The sequence below is a fragment of the Caretta caretta genome, chromosome 5, assembly GCF_965140235.1.
Source record: "Caretta caretta isolate rCarCar2 chromosome 5, rCarCar1.hap1, whole genome shotgun sequence".
Taxonomy (NCBI): Eukaryota; Metazoa; Chordata; order Testudines; family Cheloniidae; genus Caretta; species Caretta caretta.
In genome coordinates this window covers 55,853,262-55,876,153 of record NC_134210.1, presented here as the reverse complement: position 1 = coordinate 55,876,153, position 22,892 = coordinate 55,853,262, and the positions used below count along the sequence as shown (strand labels likewise).

Sequence of the window (22,892 nt, the reverse complement as noted above, 5' to 3'; positions counted from 1 at the left end):
TTGGGGCCTTGTGCTCGACCTTCCTCACTTTAAAGGAAGTGAAGTTAGAATTTTGCCAGTTGACCTTAGTAGGAGCAGAAATTAGCCCCATTGGAAGCACAGTACTTCACAAGAGGCAGTCAACCACTTGCAGGACTGGACCCTTAGAAAGTCTGTAGGGTTAGTGTCACAGTATAACTGTATCAATCATATGTTTTGGCTATGACATATTAGCAGTTCTGCATGAAAACATGAATTGGACAGCCAATGAAAATGGAGAGGTGTTAATATGACTGCCTTTTACAGCTGAGAATGAAGACCAGATGGAGAGATAAATAAGGCTGTTTGAGTCTAGAACAAAGAAACCTATTTAACAGTCTAACACTTTCTTTCAAAACGTCTCTCCAGAATAATGAAGCTCTCTCTAGGGACAGGTACAAAGGCAAAAAAATCCCTCTTCCTAGGTAGCAAATTATTCCAAGCTGTGATAGATCTAATATTGTGGCTTAGGGGTATTGTTGCTGATTAGCAACTTTCAAGGTCTGTGGCCCAATTAATTTTAAGGCTGTCAAATAAATAGTTTGAGATGTGAAGAATTATACAGATATTGCAATTCAGGGCAGGGACTCGCATATCAAGGATATATTCAGTTTAATTTTAAAGGGTGCCAAATAGTAAATAGTAGAAAATAGGAAAAATGACAGCAAACTAAACAACCATCTTCAGCTAGACAATTTTATTGTAGCCTGGAATATAGACTTCCTTGATTTTTGGTCATAAAAAATTGTTCAGGTGCATTTTCTGTGCTCTCCATATTCAGGGATGGACTAAACCAATCTGTGGGTCAATGCATATCTGTATGGGAGTATGGGTGAGAATGATATTTAGTTTGGTATTTTACATTAGCTTGCTTGGCCTCCATGTGACGGGCATCATTCTGTTTGGGATACCTGCATTCTTAATAGAACTGCTGCTAAAAGTGAGGCTGAAGGGAATTACATCATTATGGAGAAGCACTGATTGGCTGTTAACTCTGAAGTACATGCTATCCTCCACTTAAGTAATGAAAGGGGTAGCAAAATGTGGCAAATTATGAATAAAGAAAGGGGAGGGGTGGAGCAGCAGCTCCACTGTTTTATTCCCTTTCCTTCCAAACATTGTAGATAGTGAGCCATGTGATTGGGGGGTTGTGATTCTGAGGAGGCAAAGTTCAGTTGAGGAAGAACTAGGGAAAAGATACTATTTATGGCCTCCTCTTCTAAGGTCAAACCTGAAGCAGTTACACCTACATGGGTGCAAATCGGCCCAAGCAGGGGTTTTGGCACACCCTGCAGAAGCCATCCTGACATAGCAGAGGAGAAGACCATGGAGACACATGTAGCCCTGAACCTGAGTTTAAATGCTCCTACCCCAATGTAGGCTTTTCAAGATCCATGTAGATCTTGGGACATCTGCACGTTGAGGAGGCAAAAAACCCTGCCAGTTCTGTGAGGGGCAACTTGGAGTGGAAGTTTCCTATGTTTTACATGGCAAAAGGTGCAGTGAGGAAGCCCACTGTCATTTCATTCCTAACAGTACAGTTTTCTGCATCGCAGTACTTCAGACAGCGGCATCCTAATACAGCAGTGCTCTCTAATCTGACAAGTCTCATGGGATACCTTATGATGAGGTTACCTGATTTTAATGTCCAAACCAATCTCTGTACTTAACAAGTTTAATGGGAAAGACCACTATAGAAAGCTACCATCAAACACTTGTCTGAGTAAGTTAAAATGGCTGTCTATTCCATTATGAAGCATTTGTGGATGGTAAGGATTGTGTGCTCCTTAAAATATTCATGTATCTCAGTGATGTGGATTTTGTAGCCCTCGCTAAAGCTACAGTAAAGTAGAAAATAGCTTACAAATCTAGTACAGTAAATGTTTGTTTTAATGGTAAGAATTTTTAAGTGTCATGTCCTTTTTAACTCATTGATATTCAGTGTAATTGCACTAAGCATAATTAATTCATTTGGAATTAATGTGGATGTCATGCTGACTTCTATAAGAATCCCACTATAATTCAGCAGTAATTTAATGACCATTAAAATCAAATGGTACTGTTTAAGTCATTTAATACTGTAATACAGTAAAGATTAAAATAGTATAGATATTCTCTAGAGAGGCCTGATGATCTCAAAAGTGACAGTAGGTGGGTTGAAACAGTCATGTTACCGCTGTGCTGAACTTTCCCTCAGGATAACTTTAGGGATGGGCAAACTGAATATTAAATTTGCTGAACAGGATATATACTGTAGCAACACCATTCTTAGCAAGGCAAATATTGTTTGAACATCAGGATAAGGGATTTTCCTTAGGCCCAGTGCATTCTGTGGCATTTCACAGAGCTACAGTTAAGGGCCGTTGGAGCAGGACTGTTTCTAATCCTACTGTTGCCCAGAAGACATCTAACAGGAGGATTCGGAGTGGTTTCGGTGACCAGATCTATCTTGTTAATTCCCTCAAAAGACTCAGGATGAAAGGGGCAAGTGTGCCAACCATCCCGTGAAAGTCTTAGTAGTTGTTTCACTTCTCCATCCACCTCCCCAACCTAAGAAGGGAAAAGGATTTAAAGGCACAGTTCCCCCTCTCCAAAAACAAATCTTGGATAGACGGGAGAGGATAGGAGTTCTGTTTCAGAAAGGATTTTGAAATTTGGCTTTGTTCCAAATTGAAACTGAGACTAAAAATTTCAAAATTATCTAAAGGAAATTTCTGGAAAAAAATGTTGCAGTTGATTGAAATGTTATGTTTAGACAAAATTAAAATGTGTTTTCTTTAATTTTGATTTTAACTTTTAATTTTGACTTTAAAATTTTGTACAAATGACTATTTGTAAAATTATATCATATAACTCAAAATTTAAAAAAATATGAAGTGAAGCTGTTTCAAAAAGAAAAACTGAAATGTTTGGTTCCCAAAAGGTTACATTGAGACATTTTGATATTGTTGGAACTTTCTTTCCTCCAGTTTTCTTCTGAAACAAAATTATGATGAAATCAGCTTCATTTTGTGAATCATTTTGATGGAACTGCATATTCCAAAGGAATATGGTTCTGTCAACCAGCTCTTGTCCTGGGACTTATTGGAAGGATAGAGTCCTGGGGATCAGTATATGATGATCTTATTTATAAATCCAAATGTATCTTGAATACTAGGACTTCCCCAAATATTGGGCAGAGGATTTCTGAACATGAATTTCTTCCAGATTCAGACAATGGCTATTTGCTGTCACTAGAGAGCTTTGTGGATAATTTGATGCATAGTAATAATTTGGCAAAGATGCTGCCAAGGGAGCCAAATTTATTAACTTTGTTGGAAATTGGCCAGTTTACACCAGCAGATAATTTGGTCCATTTTCCTCATAGGAAGATCTGTTTTTTTATGCTCTATTGACACTTTATATTGTGTTTATATGTGCTTAGAGCATAAGATAGATGCAATAGGAAAAAACTGAAATTAATGTAACTACATTATCTAATTTGCATACTAACTTCTATTCCAGTAATTTGTAACTACAGCTATCCTTATATATAATCACTGTCTATATATACTGTTGATTTTAATGAAATTACATCAGTTTATTCTAACAGAGTAATTGTCCAATATCTTCAAGCTCCTAGACAGACTCTCTCCTATCAATTCCTTAAATTCCCAATCAACCCTATTTTTAGTATGTAATGACTCTGCTAATGCTTGTGTTAAGTCTTTCAGCATTACCAGAGTAAAGGGGTTGTTTCCAGAAGCTAGAGCAGACAGCAGAGTCAGATTTAGATGGTTTCTTGTGCTGTTAATATCTGTATTGCACCTTCTCTCCAAAATCAGCCATAATCCTGAACGGTGACTAAACATTACACTGTATATGCTCAGAAAATGTCACCTTGCTTATATAGTTAATCTAGAAGCTTCAGGGTTACACAGCTTTAAGTGAAACCTTGCATATTAAAATATGTAGAACTCATTTTTCAACAGCAAAACTTTCCCCAGAAATCAGTTCCTTCTTGTTTGGCATAAATTTAATGACTGGCATGTCCCTCTCATAACAAAACCCTTCTACTTCTATTGAAGTCACCAGGAGTCAAGCACCTCACAGGAAGCAATCGGAACTCACAGTACCAGGCCCTTAAACAGCTGAAGCTGTTTCAGCCCACTGAAATTTAGACCTGTTGTACGTAGATGCAACTCTACTGCTCCTCACTGTGTCCAACTTCAAAATAGGTGCTCTCAGTTGCCCCAGAACTGATTTTAGCCCATCACCTTGAACCTTTCTATTTCCAAAGTTTATATTACCAACCCATTCTTATCATCTTGGAGTTTCAGCCTGAGTCTGTAAGGAACAGGGAGCTTTTGCTATAAAAGCAGAGAGCTGCTTGATGCAAGAGATTGAACTGGAAGATTATAAAAGCGATGTACTGCATGCCTGCTGAAGAACTGTAATGTTAACTTGAGAGCTGTAAATCCCTGCTGAGGATAGCTCTAGAATCCCAACCTGTTTGTTCTGTCTTTATTTCCTTTATTCCTCACTCCTGGTTTTTGTTCTGTATTTCTTGTCTGCTTACCCCATCCTCATTAAATTTAAGCCTGTCCATAACATAGACACTTACATGAACTTTTTCATGTTCACACATATATTTCATCTGTAATAAAAACTGGGTTGCTTTTGTTACAAGGTTTACTATAACCATGTTAGTGACTTTATTCTCTCTTGGCAAAAAGCCAGTGTTTCATTAGTGAAATATATACAGAGAATATATACAGATTGCTGACAATTTGAGAGGAATAACATTTAATCTGTTTCACAATTTAGAGATTACCACATAATCTTTATTATTTTAAAATAAATACATAAATAATGAGGAGAAAACCCCCACAGAGTGCTATGAAAGGAAAACATTAGGGAAAGTATATAACCCTTAACAAACAAAGAGGTGCTGGTTTGTTGTTTTACAACATTTCCTGTTCTTTTTTTTTTCCACCAATTTTTGTGAATTTTCTGATTATTCACATGCTAATTGAGTCTTCTCTTTGGTTGTTACTGTAGCAATCTGCTGCAGCAAACAGGGGATTCAAGGTACTTGTTCTGCGCTTTGAGTGGAAAAGCTTGTTTAATCATTTATTTTTTTTAAACGGGGTAAAAGAGCTATAATCATTGTCTTAGGAAACATTCTGAAAAAATGAACAAATGGAAAAAAAAGTCTTATGTAGTTATTCCTTAAAGGTTTTGAACAAAAAATTCACACGGACAATTTGTCTGGCCAGCCTCTTTATTCTGGCTGTGGTAAGAACACAGTGATAAATACTATAGCCATCTTGTATTTCTCCCTGGGGAGAAAGCAGCCCTGGATCTGACTCCTGGAAGGAATGGTGGAGGAAAGGAGATAGTATAGGAGTTGTAAAGTGGCTCTATATCACCTGAGGAATACTCCACACTGAGATCACAGCACAAGGGCTTGTCAGGGCTATAGAGCCACTTTAGTGACTCCTATGCCACCCCTCTCCTGCCTGACATCTTAGGGGGTGTAGCTAGAACGAAAAGGGGGATGGCACTTCTCCCCACTGATTGTAAGTGTCAAGCAGCCTATTGGGGCTGTTATAGCAAACTGCATCACAAGATTAGCCTGGTTTAAAGAGCCTTTGCACCCTTTTCCTCAGTTAGGCTAAGAGCTCCTGCATTTCAGGAAAGGATCTGGGCATAATATTGCAAAATCATGACTTCAGACAGAGACTGACTAATGCTAAGGGTAAAAAGGGACAGTGCATTTTGACAGATGTCAGGATCACTTCTAATCCCTTAATACAATGCCCTGGGAGGATGCATTGAAGCCCATATTATGATAAACTAGTCTGTTTTCATTCACTGACAAAAGCCCACCTTTTAGCATTTTTTCAACCTTGAGCTCCCACTGGATGGATTACTGGCACTTATGGTGGGGGGGGAGTCCTCCTACCCATAACAGCAGCATGTGTCAGTAACGAGGGAGACTCTGTTCAAGAAGCCCTCAATGAGAGCGTCTGACAAGCCAATTTCTCACCATCTCCACTTTCCAAACAGCTTGCTTTGCCCTTGAACGCATCTGAAATAGAATTTCTACTCAAATTCATCTCTGAAGGGGACACACACTTACTGAGCCATTAATGTGTACTACACTTGTACTGGAAAGCCAAAGGCCAACAACACTGCTCCAGCATTTCTGCTCAACACAAATCATTACTAAGTACAAGACACACTTAGAAGGATCTTGCCATTTATTTAAAACTAATAGTGTCATTTTAAAATGATTCACTTGCACAGTAATTGGGAAATGACCAGTGAAAATTCATTCTGGAAAGACAAAAGCAAGACAAACATGTTAGAATATAATATTTAGTACTTTTACTTTTAAAGGAATAAGCCTACACAATTTTTTCTGCCTTTGAATACGGTAACTAGGTTAACAAAGTCAACATATTCAGGGTTACAGTTTAGCGTATATTAGGTTTGATCCATTGGTTGAAAGACATCTGATGGGCTGGCTTATCGACAGCAGAATTAATTAGGAAGGATGTTTGAAATCAATATGAGACCACTGTGCTCAATTATGGTTTCCACAGAGCCAGTAGATTGTTCATTTTAATACCAATAGCTTGCACCATAGGAGTGCAGTCCTAGTATCCATCCATTTTAACAGGGAGGAATTTTAAAATGCATACTTTATAGTTAGGTTTCAGAGGAACAGCCGTGTTAGTCTGTATTCGCAAAAACTTTATAGTTGACCCTGGAAGTTGCTAACAAAATATCAAACAGTATCGCTTGTCTGTGGCCTAACTCCCAACACAGCTTTCAGAAACCTATCTGTGTAAAAATCTGACAGGTGGCAATTCTAGCTGGAGTTTGGCTGCCCCCTTATTAACTTCTTCAACACACGCCAATCAACACATTTGCCCTTGGTGACCCATAGGGAACATGTGTAATAGCAATGGTTGGAACAGAATGAAATGTTACATCTCCAGTATCATAGCAGCATCACAAATGGGCCAGGGAGAAGCGTGTAAGCCTTACAAATGCTTTCCATAGAACATTAATGCTATGGCCCACAGACTAGCTCTTTAACAGCACTGCAGGAAACATTTATTGTTTTACACACAGTTTGTTATGATATAGTTATCTATTAAATAACAACAGGACCTTTGCGTTGTATCATTAATCCTGCTGCCTGTCATAGTACTCAGCCCTAGCAAAGGAAAAAGAAAAAAGTCATATTAGAGTTGTGAAAGCATGGGGAGGAGAAAAACCACTGCCTGGTGACAAATCACTTTAAAATAAAATCAGAATCACATTTCCATGTTTGCATTATCTTTAATTAGCTTGATTAAAACTACTCTCTGAAAGATAGGTGTTTTAGCTTTTTTTTTTTTTTTTTTTTCCAGTGCACTATTTTTATTTATTTTTTGTCTCCAGAAAATTAGGTTTCACTCCTTTTTGGATCAAAAGGAAAACATGCTAGGATAATAGCGACAAAACTTCTAGTTTCAGAGTAACAGCCATGATAGTCTGTATTCGCAAAAAGAAAAGGAGTACTTGTGGCACCTTAGAGACTAACCAATTTATTTGAGCATAAGCTTTCGTGAGCTACAGCTCATCAGTATGCATCCGATGAAGTGAGCTGTAGTTCACGAAAGCTTATGTTCAAATAAATTGGTTAGTCTCTAAGGTGCCACAAGTACTCCTTTTCTTTTTGCGAAAACTTCTAGTATGTTCAGCACAAAAGATAGCCCTTATAGGGTCTGATCCCATTCCAGTTCAAAGCCGTGGGAGTCTTTCCATTAAGTTGGATGGGAATTGGATTGGGCCCGTAGTCAGCATGGTCTAATGTATAAGTTCTCAACTTGGGGGGTTGTGATTACCCTCCCTTTCTTTTATGGCTGGATTGTGGAAGAAAGAAAGAAAATACAATAAGCAGTCAAGTGGGAAAGTTTGAAAATCAAATGGCCTGACCATGGGAATAGAAGCCTAGAAATACCGAGCTTTGAGCCTCGGTTTGTCACTAGCTAAGCAGAGTAGGTAAGTGACTTAACAAAGGGCAAAGTGTCCTTTCACCTCTGCTGGTGTTGAGGATGAAAACTTGTCATTCTGGTTGAAAAGGGTGCAAAGCCAGGGTTTGAGATATTGGTGGCACTTTCCCTTTACTCAGTAGAAGTGCTATACAGAGATTAGGATTCACAGGGTAAGGGAAAGAGGAAAATGAGGGAGGTTGGGAAGAGTTAGGGGTGACGTCCTTATCTTCCAGAAAATATGCTGAAATCCATAAGATTCTTGGGAATTTATGGGTGCTTTTTTACTATGAATCTCCTGTCCTTTCAAAGAGTAAGCAACTCCTCTGAACCCACCCCTCCTACCCCCACACACAGATGCATATTTAGGAGTTTCCAGTCTCTTATTACACTTTTTTCAGTGCTTACTGCCCTCAACAAATTTCATGGCCAGTAGATGATACATGAAAATGTGACTGGTAGTGCTGTGATCATTGGTCTCTTCACTGAATTCATCCAGAAGTGCATTTGTGCCTACATTATAACCTAGTGGCTTTAGATCTATTTAGTCAGACAAGCCTTTTGTCTTTCTAGTTGGAGAATACTTAACTGAGGTATGCAGGGAGAGCTGACACAAAGGAGGTGAAATCTGCCCACTGCAGTCATACTGGACATTAAGATATTTGTACATTAATTTATTTCAATTTAAAATAACTCTGAAGGTACTCATCCTAAGGTCTGGGTCCCCATTACACATTTAACATATACAATAACACCATCAGAATGCATTATAATATAAATGGCTCCCTAGCTCACTATAAAACACATGGAAATATATGCTATCTAGCAAGTAAAATAATAAACACAATAGACTTAAATAAAATAGACTTCTCCAAACCTCTCTTTTCTCAGCAAACCTCTCATGGAAAGATAGGCTTTTTATAGTGCCTTGAAGGTGAACAAATATGGCAGACCATGTGGACAATGAGTCCCTAGGTAATGTGAAATACCTTTATATATGGCATAGCAGAGCTCCCACTGACTACAATGGGAGCAGGTCTGGGTCTCATGATGAATATCCACCCTTTGTTAGACCTCTTCTTGAGGGGTGACATATCCTGTGACATAGTGGAATAAAGAAACAAATACATTATTGTAATTCTTCTTACATTTATGGTCTTTTAAAATTCTACTGAGGAGGTCCAAAAATGCTATGCCCACATGACATTTTACTACAGGAAGTAAGATATCTTCCCCAGTTCACTGGCTTTGGAGCCATATCCAAGCCAAAATTACTGTCCTGGTTTTCAAAACTCTGCATATACCACCTCCTTCCCCCACCTCACTGACCTATTATTATTCACCTGTTCCACCTTCCTATTTACCCATTCCTCCCTGCCTATTTTGAGGTTTCATAGTGAGAGATTTGTTTCCCTTGCTCTGCCTCATTATAAGAAATTTCTTCATTCCTTTGAAGCCACCTTGCCACTTGATTTCCTCTTATTTCACCTGATAGCCGTAGGTTAAGTCTGACACTAAATACTTTTCACTTTTCATTCCCTTCATTATTGCTTCCTTCAACCTGCACCCCCGGTCATTGTAACTAGGTTAAAATAATATTTGTTTATATTTGTATTACTTTTAAATGTTAGATTTAGTTGTTTTTTTTCCAAATACAGATTGTAACATTTTCAGGATATTGATTGTGTGTACTGTAAATTTTAAAGCATAATGCAAATTTATGGAAATAGGTTAACAACAACACCTCACTTTATTTCTGTATATCATTTTCTCTTCTCTTTCTTTCTTTATCCAACTTGGTAAAATATAATCTATCTTCCATCTCTTTCATTAAATCATTTTGTGATTGAATAAAAAAATCCAGTAAAAAATAAATTGAATTATGTTCCAAACACAAACCACCTTGTGGCCCCCATACCTTAACCTATTCTTATTGAAACATTTGCAAGTAGTTTCAGCAATGCAGGATGACTCATTTCAGACTGTAAGCCAGTCTCTCATCTGCTGTGAGGTCAGTGTTGCTGAGATCCAAACACTAAAGCCTCATCAAAAATTAAAATCATGTCTCAAATGGGAACTGAAATACAGGGCAGAGAGGGTCAGTGAAGCAGAGAGTATGGTTCACTGAACTGCTGTTTGCAAATGTGGCAAGAAAATCATTAATTTCCATTTAAAATATTTAGTAGTCCCTACGGAGATGTGAGATTGACTGGGGAGATGTATTTCAGAGTAACAGCCGTGTTAGTCTGTATTCGCAAAAAGAAAAGGAGTACTTGTGGCACCTTAGAGACTAACCAATTTATCTGAGCATAAGCTTTCGTGAGCTACAGCTCACTTCGTCGGATGCATACTGTGGAAAGCGTAGAAGATCTTTTATACACACAAAGCATGAAAAAATACCTCCCCCCCACCCCACTCTCCTGCTGGCAATAGCTTATCTAAAGTGACCACTCTCCTTACAATGTGTATGATAATCAAGGTGGGCCATTTCCAGCACAAATCCAGGGTTTAACAAGAACGGCCGGGGGTGGGGTGGGGGGGGGAAGGGAGTTAGGAGAAATAGGTTACCTTGCATAATGACTTAGCCACTCCCAAAGTCATTATGCAAGGTAACCTATTTCTCCTTGTTTTTTCCTAACTCTTCCCCTCCCCCCCCAGACATTCTTGTTATACCCTGGATTTGTGCTGGAAATGGCCCACCTTGATTATCATACACATTGTAAGGAGAGTGGTCACTTTAGATAAGCTATTACCAGCAGGAGAGTGGGTTTGTGTGTGTGTGTTGGGGGGAGGGCGGGTGAGAGAACCTGGATTTGGACTGGAAATGGCCCATCTTGATTATCATTCTCATCGTAAGGAGAGTGATCACTTTAGATAAGCTATTGCCAGCAGGAGAGTGGGGTGGGGGGAGGTATTTTTTCATGCTTTGTGTGTATAAAAGATCTTCTACACTTTCCACAGTATGCATCCGATGAAGTGAGCTGTAGCTCACGAAAGCTTATGCTCAAATAAATTGGTTAGTCTCTAAGGTGCCACAAGTACTCCTTTTCTTTTTGGGGAGATGTAGTAGCCCTGAAGTTCCCTCTGTGTAGAGTCAGATTTATTTTAAACCTTGACTGCTAAAAATCCACATTGATGGGAAAATACGGTGAGAGGAAACATGTTGGTGTTCCAGAGAAACATTATACATCACATACCCCTTGGGTATTAAGCACTATATTTTCTTCAGAGGTTAAACCATAAACACTTTCCATCCAAAATAGGATTTTTCTTTCTTTCTTTATTTTTCTGTTCAGTAGCACTATTTCATTACCAATTTTACATAACTCTGTTAATTACGCTTGTGTGCTGAAATTAAATCAATATGTAACTAATTGCTAAAACTTTCCATTCACCTCTAGGTTAATGCTTTTTTTAAAAAAAAAAAAACAACCCTGAAAAATGGTGTTTTTTTTTTTTTTAAACTGAAACAAAAATAGTTACTGTCACACTGTCTGGAGTGGCTCAGACATGTGAATACCCACCTCAAGGCAGACTGTCACAAAACGGGACAGACACCCCAAATTGGTGGTGTGTTCCATAATTAGATTTCACCAAACCAGAAACAAATGTGAACTCCTGGAAATCTCTACCAGTCTTATCATGGAGTCAGACAGTCCCCTTAAACTCTCCAGTCTATCTTTCCACCCAGACAAACTGAATTTTGTGATAAAAGATCACTTCAGCCAAAAATAACACCAAATCAGGTTGTTATCTGACACCAGTCACTTACCCCAGATCAATTGGTACTCCAGATTTTACACCAAAGACAATACTGGTAGCCAATTCTATAGTAAACTCACTAAAGGTTTATTAGCTAAAAAGAGAAAATGAGAGTTATTGAGAGGTTAAAGCAGGTAAACTATATGTACTGGTGTGTCAGAGTTTGAAGTTCCAAATGGTGGCAGTGACGTAATAAACTGCCAGTTTCCCCATGTCTTTTCAGGGGAAAAGATTCTCTGTTTGTATCTGATACACTTCCCTGTAAGAGTCCAAACTCTCTGGAGATGAAGGATCTTTCTTTGAAACCATATTTATAGCTGCTTCTGACAAAAAACAAGCTGACTGTGTCTCTACCCACATGGGCTTTTCCTTTGATGACAGTGAGTGAGGAATGCACTTTAAGTCTTTAACCTCTGGTCATCCCAAACAATAGCCACTTGCTTTGAAATTAGCAGGGTTTTTTTGGTTAAAGTCCTTCATTAACATTCCACAAGGCTTCTTTGATGGGTTATTTAGTCAGAGGGGTATAAACAATATAAATGTTTGCTGTTGCATTATAACAGGATACAGATAAGTGAAAACAATGCAAGTTAACGTCCCATTCCTTTTATGAAGTCTAAACACCAAATGCACTCTTCTACCTTCAACAATCACTTTGATCTATAATACACAAGTGAATTGGCCTGATTACACTCTGGCATGACCTGGTCTGCCAGCATCACAGTTAGTTAACTAATAAATGTACAAAGCACATGGGTAAAATAACCTTGTTTCTTGAACATTATATAATGGGCGGAGGGGAGACTGGAATAATTTGTCACTCCAGTATGATTTTTATATTATATTTGTTTTCCTTTTTCTGTACAGCAAATAATCTGTATACTTTATTTTGTGCACCTAGATTTTCTGCCCCATGTTACTCAATAAAAGAACTGAATAAACACTGAAAATAACGTAGAATTCTCTATTACTTATCAAGGCATAGTATTAGATACACTACAGTCAGTGGTTATATTAAATTTTCTGTTTCAGAGTAGCAGCCGTGTTAGTCTGTATTCGCAAAAAGAAAAGGAGTACTAGTGGCACCTTAGAGACTAACCAATTTATTTGAGCATAAGCTTTCGTGAGCTACAGCTATGCATCCGATGAAGTGAGCTGTAGCTCCTGAAAGCTTATACTCAAATAAATTGGTTAGTCTCTAAGGTGCCACTAGTACTCCATTAAATGTTCTGTATTTTTCTTGCTCACTAAATGGAGAGCTGATGGAAAAAAGGGGGCAAATTTTCATGAAAATTTGTACCCACACAATTTCCATTTTTCAGTCAGCTCTCCCAATTATCATGCAAGAAAAAGCTTCCTTTTCTCATTCATGTTTAAAAAATGTCAAGCAATTCTATAGCTGGTCAAAAGCCTGAGGTTACATTTTTCAAAAACAACAACAACCATCTGCAAAAATGTCAGACTACTTTTTGGTCAAAGTTTGAAAATTTGCCACAAAATTCATCAAAAAAAGTCAAAATTGTTAAACAAAAAATCAACTCTAACAAACATAGAACTGTGCCTAGAGATTTTTAAAAGGTTATGAAGGATGGAATTCACTCCTAGACACACAGTTGCTGAGGAAGGGAAATTCCTCAAATTACATCAGCTTTTCCTTTATATTGTTTGCTTTCTTATTTATCATGTGGCATCATAGTACTCATATTACCTCAATTTCAACTTCTTTATAAATACAACTGAAAAGGACCCTGAACATGGTGACAGAGAAAGTATCATTATACTCTAGGGCAGTTTCTTAATACTGTTTACCATATATATTAAACACACTGGAAATTTTCAGGATTCTGGTTTCTTTGTGTTTTCTGTGTTAACAGTAAAAAGAGATGTAAGAGCAGATGTCTGTGTGCTACCCACTACCTTCAAAGCAGATTGAATCTTTCATTATCACCATTTACAGGCTATTGTGTTCAGGCAGTTCCTATGTAATTTCCTCAATCACACTGCAAACTATGCTTTATCACAGATTTGTGTGGGTGGAAATGTAATTAAATAAATCTTGATATTTGCACCCTTCTGTTTTATCAGTATAAAATTTTATTAAAAGTATGGTAAAATGGGAGTTGGTAATTCTTCTGATGATCACAAAACTAACCCAACAACTTGTCAGTTTTCAGAGTAACAGCCGTGTTAGTCTGTATTCGCAAAAAGAAAAGGAGTACTTGTGGCACCTTAGAGACTAACCAATTTATTTGAGCATAAGCTTTCGTGAGTTACAGCTCACTTCATCGGATGCATAAAGTGGAAAATACAGTGAGGATGTTTTTATACACACAGACCATGAAAAAATGGGTGTTTACCACTACAAAAGGCTTTCTCTCCCCCCACCCCACTCTCCTGCTAGTAATAGCTTATCTAAAGTGATCACTCTCCTTACAATGTGTATGATAATCAAGTTGGGCCTTTGCAGCACAAATCCAGGGTTTAACAAGAACGTCTGAGGAACAGTGTGTGTGTGTGGGGGGGAGGAATAAACAAGGGGAAATAGGTTACTTTTTATAAAGACTCAACCTGTCCCAGTCTCTATTCAAGCCTAAGTTAATTGTATCCAATTTGCAAATTCATTCCAATTCAGCAGTCTCTCATTGGAATCTGTTTCTGAAGTTTTTCTGTTGTAATATTGAAACTTTCATGTCTGTAATCGTGTGACCAGAGAGATTGAAGTGTTCTCCGACTGGTTTATGAATGTTATAATTCTTGACATCTGATTTGTGTCCATTTATTCTTTTACGTAGAGACTGTCCAGTTTGACCAATGTACATGGCAGAGGGGCATTGCTGGCACATGATGGCAGAGATCACACTGGTAGATGTGCAGGTGAAAGAGCCTCTGATAGTGCAGCTGATGTGATTAGGCCCTATGATGGAGTCCCCTGAATAGATATGTGGACACAGTTGGCAACGGGCTTTGTTGCAAGGATAGGTTCCTGGGTTAGTGGTTCTGTTGTGTGGTGTGTGGCTGCTGGTGAGTATTTGCTTCAAGTTGGGGGGCTGTCTGTAAGCAAGGACTGACCTGTCTCCCAAGATCTGTGAGAGTGATGGGTCGTCCTTCAGGATAGGTTGTAGATCCTTGATAATGCCTTGGAGAGGTTTTAGTTGGGGGCTGAAGGTGATGGCTCGTGGCGTTCTGTTATTTTCTTCGTTGGGCCTGTCCTGTAGTAGGTGAGAATAGTTGCAGTGGCAGAGTTCAGCTCAGCAGCCCAGGCACTCTGAGCCCAACTGTCATAGTGTTCAGGAAGAAAAGATTTTAGCAAATAAAAGTCAGTGTCTTCAGCCCAAAGCTGTGATAGATGATTCCTGACTTTTTTTTAGAAGGTTGACTGTGCCGTATGTATAGCTGCATTATCAAGGATAAACAGATACATAAAGTATTCAGTGGCTTGTGCCTTAGTAGGGGTTTTCTAATAATATGTGGCTCATCAAACCTCTCATATAGACAGTGTACAATATATTTACGTCTAGAATAGATATTATGCCACTGAGAGACCTGCAACACTTTCAATGGCATAATACCTAGTTTAGTGATGAATATATTTTATACTGTGTATTGTACATTGAGAGTGACTTGAAATTTACATAGCACAGTGTCAAGGTTCCTTCCCCACTCTGAACTCTAGGGTACAGATGTGGGGACCTGCATGAAAGACCCCCTAAGCTTATTCTTACCAGCTTAGGTTAAAAACTTCCTCAAGGTACAAACTTTGCCTTGTCCTTGAACCCTATGCTGGCACCACCAAGCGTGTTAAACAAAGAACAGGGAAAGAGCCCACTTGGAGACGTCTTCCCCCCAAGCCCTACACCCCCTTTCCTTGGGAAGGCTTGATAAAAATCCTCACCAATTTGCATAGGTGAACACAGACCCAAACTCTTGGATCTTAAGAACAATGAAAATGCAGTCAGGATCTTAAAAGAAGAATTTTAATTAAAGAAAAAGTAAAAGAATCACCTCTGTAAAATCAGGATGGTAAATACCTTACAGGGTAATCAGATTCAAAACACATAGAATCCCCCTTGGCAAAACCTTAAGTTACAAAAAGACACAAAACCAGGAATATACATTCCATTCAGCACAGCTTATTTACCAGCCATTTAAACAAAAGGAAATCTAACGCATTTCTAGCTAGATTACTTACTAACAAGTCCTAATACTCCATTCCTGATCTGTTACCAGCAAAAGCATCACACAGACAGACAGACCCTTTGTTTCCCCCCCTCCAGCTTTGAAAGTATCTTGTCTCCTCATTGGTCAGTTTGGTCAGGTGCCAACGAGGTTATCTTAGCTTCTTAACCCTTCACAGGTGAAGGGGTTTTGCCTCTGGCCAGGAGGGATTTTATAGTTCTGTATACAGAAAGGTGGTTACCCTTCCCTTTATATTTATGACACACAGCATCTGTACTATATGTTGTTCTACACAGCTCTCTATTATTATGTTAGTTCCTCTTCTTTATAAGCACCAAAGTCCCTCCAGTTGTATTTAACACTGTAATTGCACTTAGCTGTACCTTTTTGACCCATCTTTAGTAAATAAAAACACTTAGCTCTTCTATAGCATTTTTCATCAGCAGATCTCAATGTGAAGGCAAGTATCATTATCCAGATAGGGAAAATGAGGGACAGAAGGAAAAAGTACCAGGGAAAAACATCCTCTTATTACTAAATGGATTGATACTAAACATGATAACATTAAATAAAATGTCCCTACCTGCTTCCGAGCTGTGCAAACTCCAAATCTCTTTTTTTTTAAAAAAGTGTACCAGGTCTCTGCTCTTCAAGATTTTTTTTTTTTTTAATTTTCCTACTCAGGCCACCAGATATGCTTCCCCACTGCATATCATCTACTTTCCCTGAACATGATCAGTAGAGCTCATTGACATAAGGAGAATGTGGGTCAAATTTGTAAGCTCTATAAATAGAGGTTACATGTTTATCTAAGGGCAGGTTTTGGACCCTAGTTACTTTCATCATATAGGCACAGCTCCCCAAAGCTAGGTAGGTGCCATAGTCATTTTCAGGATGCAGGGGTTAAGTCTTGGTATGAGAGAGGAAGGAAGTGGAAGGCCACAGCTCCTCAAATCCAGTACTAAATGCTGAAAAACCCATTAAACCATGATTATGCTGCAAAAATGGTGTGTTCCCCATGTAGGACAGTGGAGCCTTGGCAGCCTGTGCACTGAATAGCAGAAGATTACAATGCAACACAGCTGAACAATCTTCCTGTGCCAGGAACCTCTAACCAACAACAAGACTGGTCATCTAGTCATATTAGTATAACAGCTCAGAAGTATGCTCTACTGCCACTAGCCAAGGTAGCTCATGTTCCCCTAGTCCACATCGCTGGTATGCTTACAGAGCCCTGATATAACATTATTCCTAAATACTCCCTGGCTAGAACTAGAAATCGCTTTATTTTCTCCAATAAAAGCGGTGTCCAGCTTTCATACTACAGAAGCCCAAGCAAACCTCACACGTTTTTTGCTCCCTTGAGGGAAGAGGGATGTCACATCTGAAACAAAGGGAGTTTTTATTGAATCTGTCCCTCAGGGTATTTTTGGGGGATGTAATAAAGCCATAAATTGAAGCTAAAACTACAGCAGCTGATGTTTTTCAAACCATGTTCATGCTGACATTTGAAAATGTTTTTTTTCCAGCAAAACAGCTTCACATACTGCAAAGTCATCAGCACTATATTACACTAACCAGCTGTGACTATTGTATAAAGGCAATTAACATAGTGAACATTGGGCAGGTACTTTTCCCTGTTATTTTTTAAGTACAATTAAAACATTCAATGGAGCCATTCCAATGTACAGCTGCTGAGGCTCTGGCCCTATGGCTCAAATTGAAGTCAATAGGGTTGTATAAGTATAAATCAGGGTAGAATGTGGCCCTAAATATTTGACCAACTATTGTACTATGTGAGGGGTTTTAATGGTCTCACACTGGTAAAGAGGGGTTCACAAGGGCCTGCAGATGCAATCAGCCCCACACTCCTATACCTGTAGCAGAAATCAGGTGTGGAGAAGGGAATTAAAGTGAAAAGACATAGGATAGTTAGGAGCTAGCTGGGAAGTAAAGTAGAGCTCTGCTTTTCCATCTCTGAGAGGAATCTGGCTGAGAAGGCTTGCCAGTTGGAGGAGTTTCCTAGTGGATGAGATGCCTGGGCCCTTAGAGACTTATCAAAGGGCGGGTTGTTTGAAGACAGGCCCTGAGTAGATGTGTGGGGTCCTACTGAAGACTTGTTGGATGACCCTATTTTGAGTTCTTTGTTTTCTCATAGTTTTATACTTTTAATACTCTTGAAGTGGTGAGACTGAAGAGTGTTTTAGGTGAAGGACTAAAGCACTTTGTGAGTGGTGGTAGCTGACCACTGGAGACTCTGAGGCAGTGTGAGTAGTGCCCTGATGGGCCATGGATGAGTCCAGTGGAGGCCAATCCAGTCGCACAGTACTAATGAGACCAATGATCTGGAGTTCTGTGTGTTTAAGTATCCTGGAAATAGTTCTTGTGGATAAATACCAATTGAAGTAAATTTGGTTGTATGCAGGAGAGAGCCCAACCTGTCATAGACTAAGAGGTCATAGATTAACTAGTGAAAAATTATAATCATCTTGAGACCAATAAGGAAAAGAAGCCCAGCTATAAAGTAAGAAGAACAGAGATGAGAGGAGGTAGAAAGGCCTGGGATAGTGAAGGTGCAACAACTCCATGCCAGGCAGACTCTAAGAAACTGGCAGAGAGACAAAGGTTTTAGGTTAAGTTGATGGACTAAGCTAATTTTAGATTAATAGAGGAAGGCCAGTGATGAAAAAGATGGGACTCCTAGAAAGACTGAAGGTGACCACTTTGCTTTGCATCCTGGAATAGACGGACCTAGTGTCAGGGTTTCCCCCCCCCCACTCTGAACTCTGGGGTACAGATATGGGGACCCGCATGAAAGACCCCCTAAGCTTATTTCTAGCAGCTTAGATTAAAACTTCCCCAAGGCACAAATCCTTTCCTTGTCCTTGGATGTTATTGCTGTCACCACCAAGTGATTTTGACAAAAAATCCAGGAAAAAGGGCCACTTTGAGTCCCTGTTTCCCCCAAAATATTTCCCCAAGCCCCTTCACCCCCTTTCCTGGGGAGGACCGAGAATAAGATACTAACCAATTGGTTACAAAGTGAGCACAGACCAAACCCCTGGGTTTTTAGGACACTGAAAATCAGTCAGGTTCTTAAAAGAAGAATTTTATTTTTTTAAAAAAAGTAAAAGAATCACACCTGCGAAATCAGGATGAAAGGTAACTTTACAGGGTAAATAAAAAGATTTAAAACACAGAGGATTCCCCTCTAGGCTTAGCTTCAAAGTTACAAAAAACAGGAATAAAACTCCCTCTTAGCATAGGGAAAATTCACAAGTTAAAACAAAAGATAATCTAATACATTTCCTTGCCTCTACTTACAATTTCTTTAATTTTAGATGTATCATTTCAGGTATCTTTTCAAGAGATGGTTTACCTGCTTGGTCTCTCTCTCTCTCTATCCAGAGAGAGAACAAACAGAGAGCCAAAACAAAAACCTCACTCCTCCTCCCCATATTTGAAAGTATCTTCTTTCCTTATTGGTCCTTTTGGTCAGGTGCCAGCCAGGTTATTTGAGCTTTTTAACCCCTTACAGGTAAAGTGATTCTGTACCTCTGTCCAGGAGGGATTTTATGTTACTGCATACATAAAGGTTGTTATCCTTCCCTTTATATTTATGGCACCTAGAGTGAATAAATATTTAATAAACGTTTTATATTTTCCCCACGTCCATAACTATCTGACTTAGTGATCATAATTTCACTTAGCACACCCCAAACTGAAGTTTGATGCTGATGTCAGTCATTGGTTCATACAGTAATGGTGGGAAATAGGAGTAAGTACTCTGTTGGTAATAGGATGACTATTTCTAATAATCCACATCTCAATATGGGTCCATTTTTTTTAGTATTCTTGGAGCACATAGGACCCCATTGTGCGAGGTGCTGTTCAGTAAAGATGGTCTTTGCCCTAGAGAGTTTACAGTCTAGGTAGCTTCACCTGTCTGTATGTGGGAGAGCGCAATTGTCCCCATAATCAGTTTTGCCTTCTAAGCTAAATCCACTGGTGGATTAGGCACTGGGCCAACAGGATGCATGCCCGGGGGCCCCAGCCAGTTGGGGAGGCCCTGGAAAAATGGGTGCCCCCATGCCTCAACCCACTCCACCTGCCCAGCGCTTCTACTGGGGAGCAGGGACAAGGCAGGGGGCTTACCCCGCTCATCGGCAGGAGCACCAGGTGGAGCGGGGCAAGCCCCCGTGCCTTGACCCCGCTCCCCAGCAGGAGTTTTGGGGTAGGGGTTGGAGGGGGGACTGCAAGGGGGACTTGCTCTGGCCCAGGGCCTCACAAAACCATAATCCATCCTACCATGAACTTAAAAGTTCAAATTCCTATGATTATATTGGGAATAACACCATAGCTTCAAGTCACCTACAGTAATTAACTCCAATTATGAAAAAGCAAGAGGAGAAAAAATATAGCAGCTTGGGTGTGACAGAATAGAGGGGGAAATGATAGAGGGATGATAATATAACCTGTTCTCTTTTACATCACAGTATACATTTCATTACTCACTTTAGGGGCCCTTTTACTCTGCCAGAATGGGGTAAAGAAACCATGGTACAAACATAGAATTGTAGGACTGGAAGGGACCTTGAGAGATCAACATGAATCAACAATTCTTTCCCCCCCTAAATATATTGGGCTTATCTTTGCATTGAAACAAATGTAAATTGGACTGCTAAATGTGCCTTTTCTAAATAAACATTAATGATAAGACAGATCTTTTTTTTTTCTCATTTGTTTTCAGAAGCAATATTTATCCCCTTTAGCTTTTTATATTAAGAAAACAAGATGGCATTTGAATAGACCTTAATATAATCTGAAACATGCCAGATATTTTACTTTTCTCACTATAAATTCATCAGTACCACATGATGATTTACCCAAATGCTAGTAACACAAATATTTCTAATATACTTGGCTATGTTCATGTATAATTCAATCACAGAGGATCCATAGCCACAGGATATGACTATTGAAATGAGTACATTTAGTCTCTGTTCTGGGTAGTACCTCTGTACTGAAATCTAACTAAATGAAAAAGCTGAAAGTAAGTTTCAAAGGTTTCTTTGTAAATAAACACAAATTGCCATGTTGTCCCCTGATCCAAGACCATAATTCCTCTTGATGCTAATGGGAGTTTTGTGTTTAAGCAGTCATTCCTTTAGTCAGTTATGGAACAGAAATGGACTCTGGAGAGAACCATCCACACCTCTGTTGGCCAAGAGAACTATTTCTACGATGCTATGGGGAGTGTTAAGCAGGGGCTTGCAGACAAGTGTATGACAAACTATTCATAATTGCTTCTACTAGTAGTAGGTACCTATTGGGACTTAAAGGTGATCTGAATGCTTGCTTTTAATAAAGCCATATTATACATTGTGAAATATGTGCTGCTCGGTGATCTTAGTCAGTATATATGTCTTAAATACATTGTTTTAAGGAGTAATAATAACAATATATCTACATTTAATTTTCTCCAGAAGTAAAAATATGTTGAGGGTATTATATGGCTAACATAGCCTGAAGAAAAAAAGTCATCTTCAATGTTTACTAAAATATGCATAGCAGGAATTTATGATAAACAGTCTGAGATTTTTCTTTGACCTACCATTTGTAATTATTAATAGATCTGACAATGCTGAGACCTATTCTCTGTTTTTATTTAATTTTTTTCCCGTGGTACGTTGTGGCATAGCTTCTACTATTGTTCCCACTAAATATCTTATCAAGGTTTTTTTGGAGGGGTGGGGAGAGGTGGGGGAGAATAATCATCATGTGCATTGATTATTTTTATGTTAATACAAAATAACTAGTATGATTATTCATTTATAGGAAATAATTTACCTGATACTGTATCCTTAGAACACTGCAGATGAACAGAAATGGCATATTCATAAAGGATAAATGACCTGTAGGCATTCAGTGCACATATGGCTATGTTTATTAGCCAAAACACTGGGTGAAATCCTGGCCCTGTGGAACGCAACAGGAATTTATCATTGATTTCTGGGGCACTAAATTTCACCCATTCTTTGCCAGACAAAGTTTATAATTTGTTCCTTTCTTCTAGGACACAATTATAGATGAAAAACAGTATGTTTAGAATGCGTAACTGTAAAGGAGAAAAGAAATAGACTGAAAATATAAGCTGCACTTAAGCTCATGGTTTGCTTTTTAAGATAACTCTTTGGTTAATTTTTAAACAATGCCACTTATAAAATGGGAGATAGAGTAGATATTAAGTTAGACTAAAATAAAGGGCTACATTTTCAAGAGGTTTGCACATCCAAGGTTGGATTTTATACACACCACAATGTGCACAGTGCAAATGCATTGTACACAAATATGATTGCACATATATTATGTTTTTAACAATTGCACTCTACATCTTACTATATGTATTTAGATTTGAAGAATAGTGAAAAAGAAGTCACCTCTACAGAGAGTTCAAGGTGCAAAGATACTTCTTTAACCTTACAATATAAAATATACTCAACAGCATTCAAAAAACAAGAATTGAGTATGGACCAATTAATTCAACCAGTCAGTAAACCAGCTACCGCTCCGCCCCCTGAAAAAAGCTCCTGCTCATCTTCAGCAACTTACCCTCAGCCTTCTTCAAAAACCCTATTAAATAAATGTGATCCCACTCCTTGCAGCCTGTGCACACATGACTATGAAATTGTGACCACGACTGTGCTGAAGGGCAATAAGTGATCAAAAATGGAGACTAGTAAACTTAAACAATGTATTTGGTCTTTGTTGTGCCTTCAGAAACCTACAGTGTGAGACAAAACAGGTATTGCACATGCACATTGTGTAACTCCAAAGTAGTGTCTGGGTGTTTACAATCACATATTTAAGATGCGTAAGTATTTGTACACACAAGTGTGAGTGGAG

General features: G+C 38.7%; 1 long non-coding RNA gene across 1 annotated transcript in view; it reads right to left on the bottom strand.

Moving 5' to 3' along the window:
• Positions 1 to 4,671: 4,671 nt before the first annotated feature.
• Positions 4,672 to 22,892, bottom strand: part of LOC125637218 (uncharacterized) — a 32,653-nt gene continuing 14,432 nt past the window's right edge. The window contains exons 2-5 of the long non-coding RNA XR_007356865.2: positions 11,821 to 11,904; positions 9,038 to 9,145; positions 7,183 to 7,228; positions 4,672 to 6,339 (exon numbers count right to left, since the gene is read on the bottom strand). This is a non-coding gene — a long non-coding RNA (uncharacterized LOC125637218). The remainder of the gene's footprint in view (positions 6,340 to 7,182; positions 7,229 to 9,037; positions 9,146 to 11,820; positions 11,905 to 22,892) is intronic.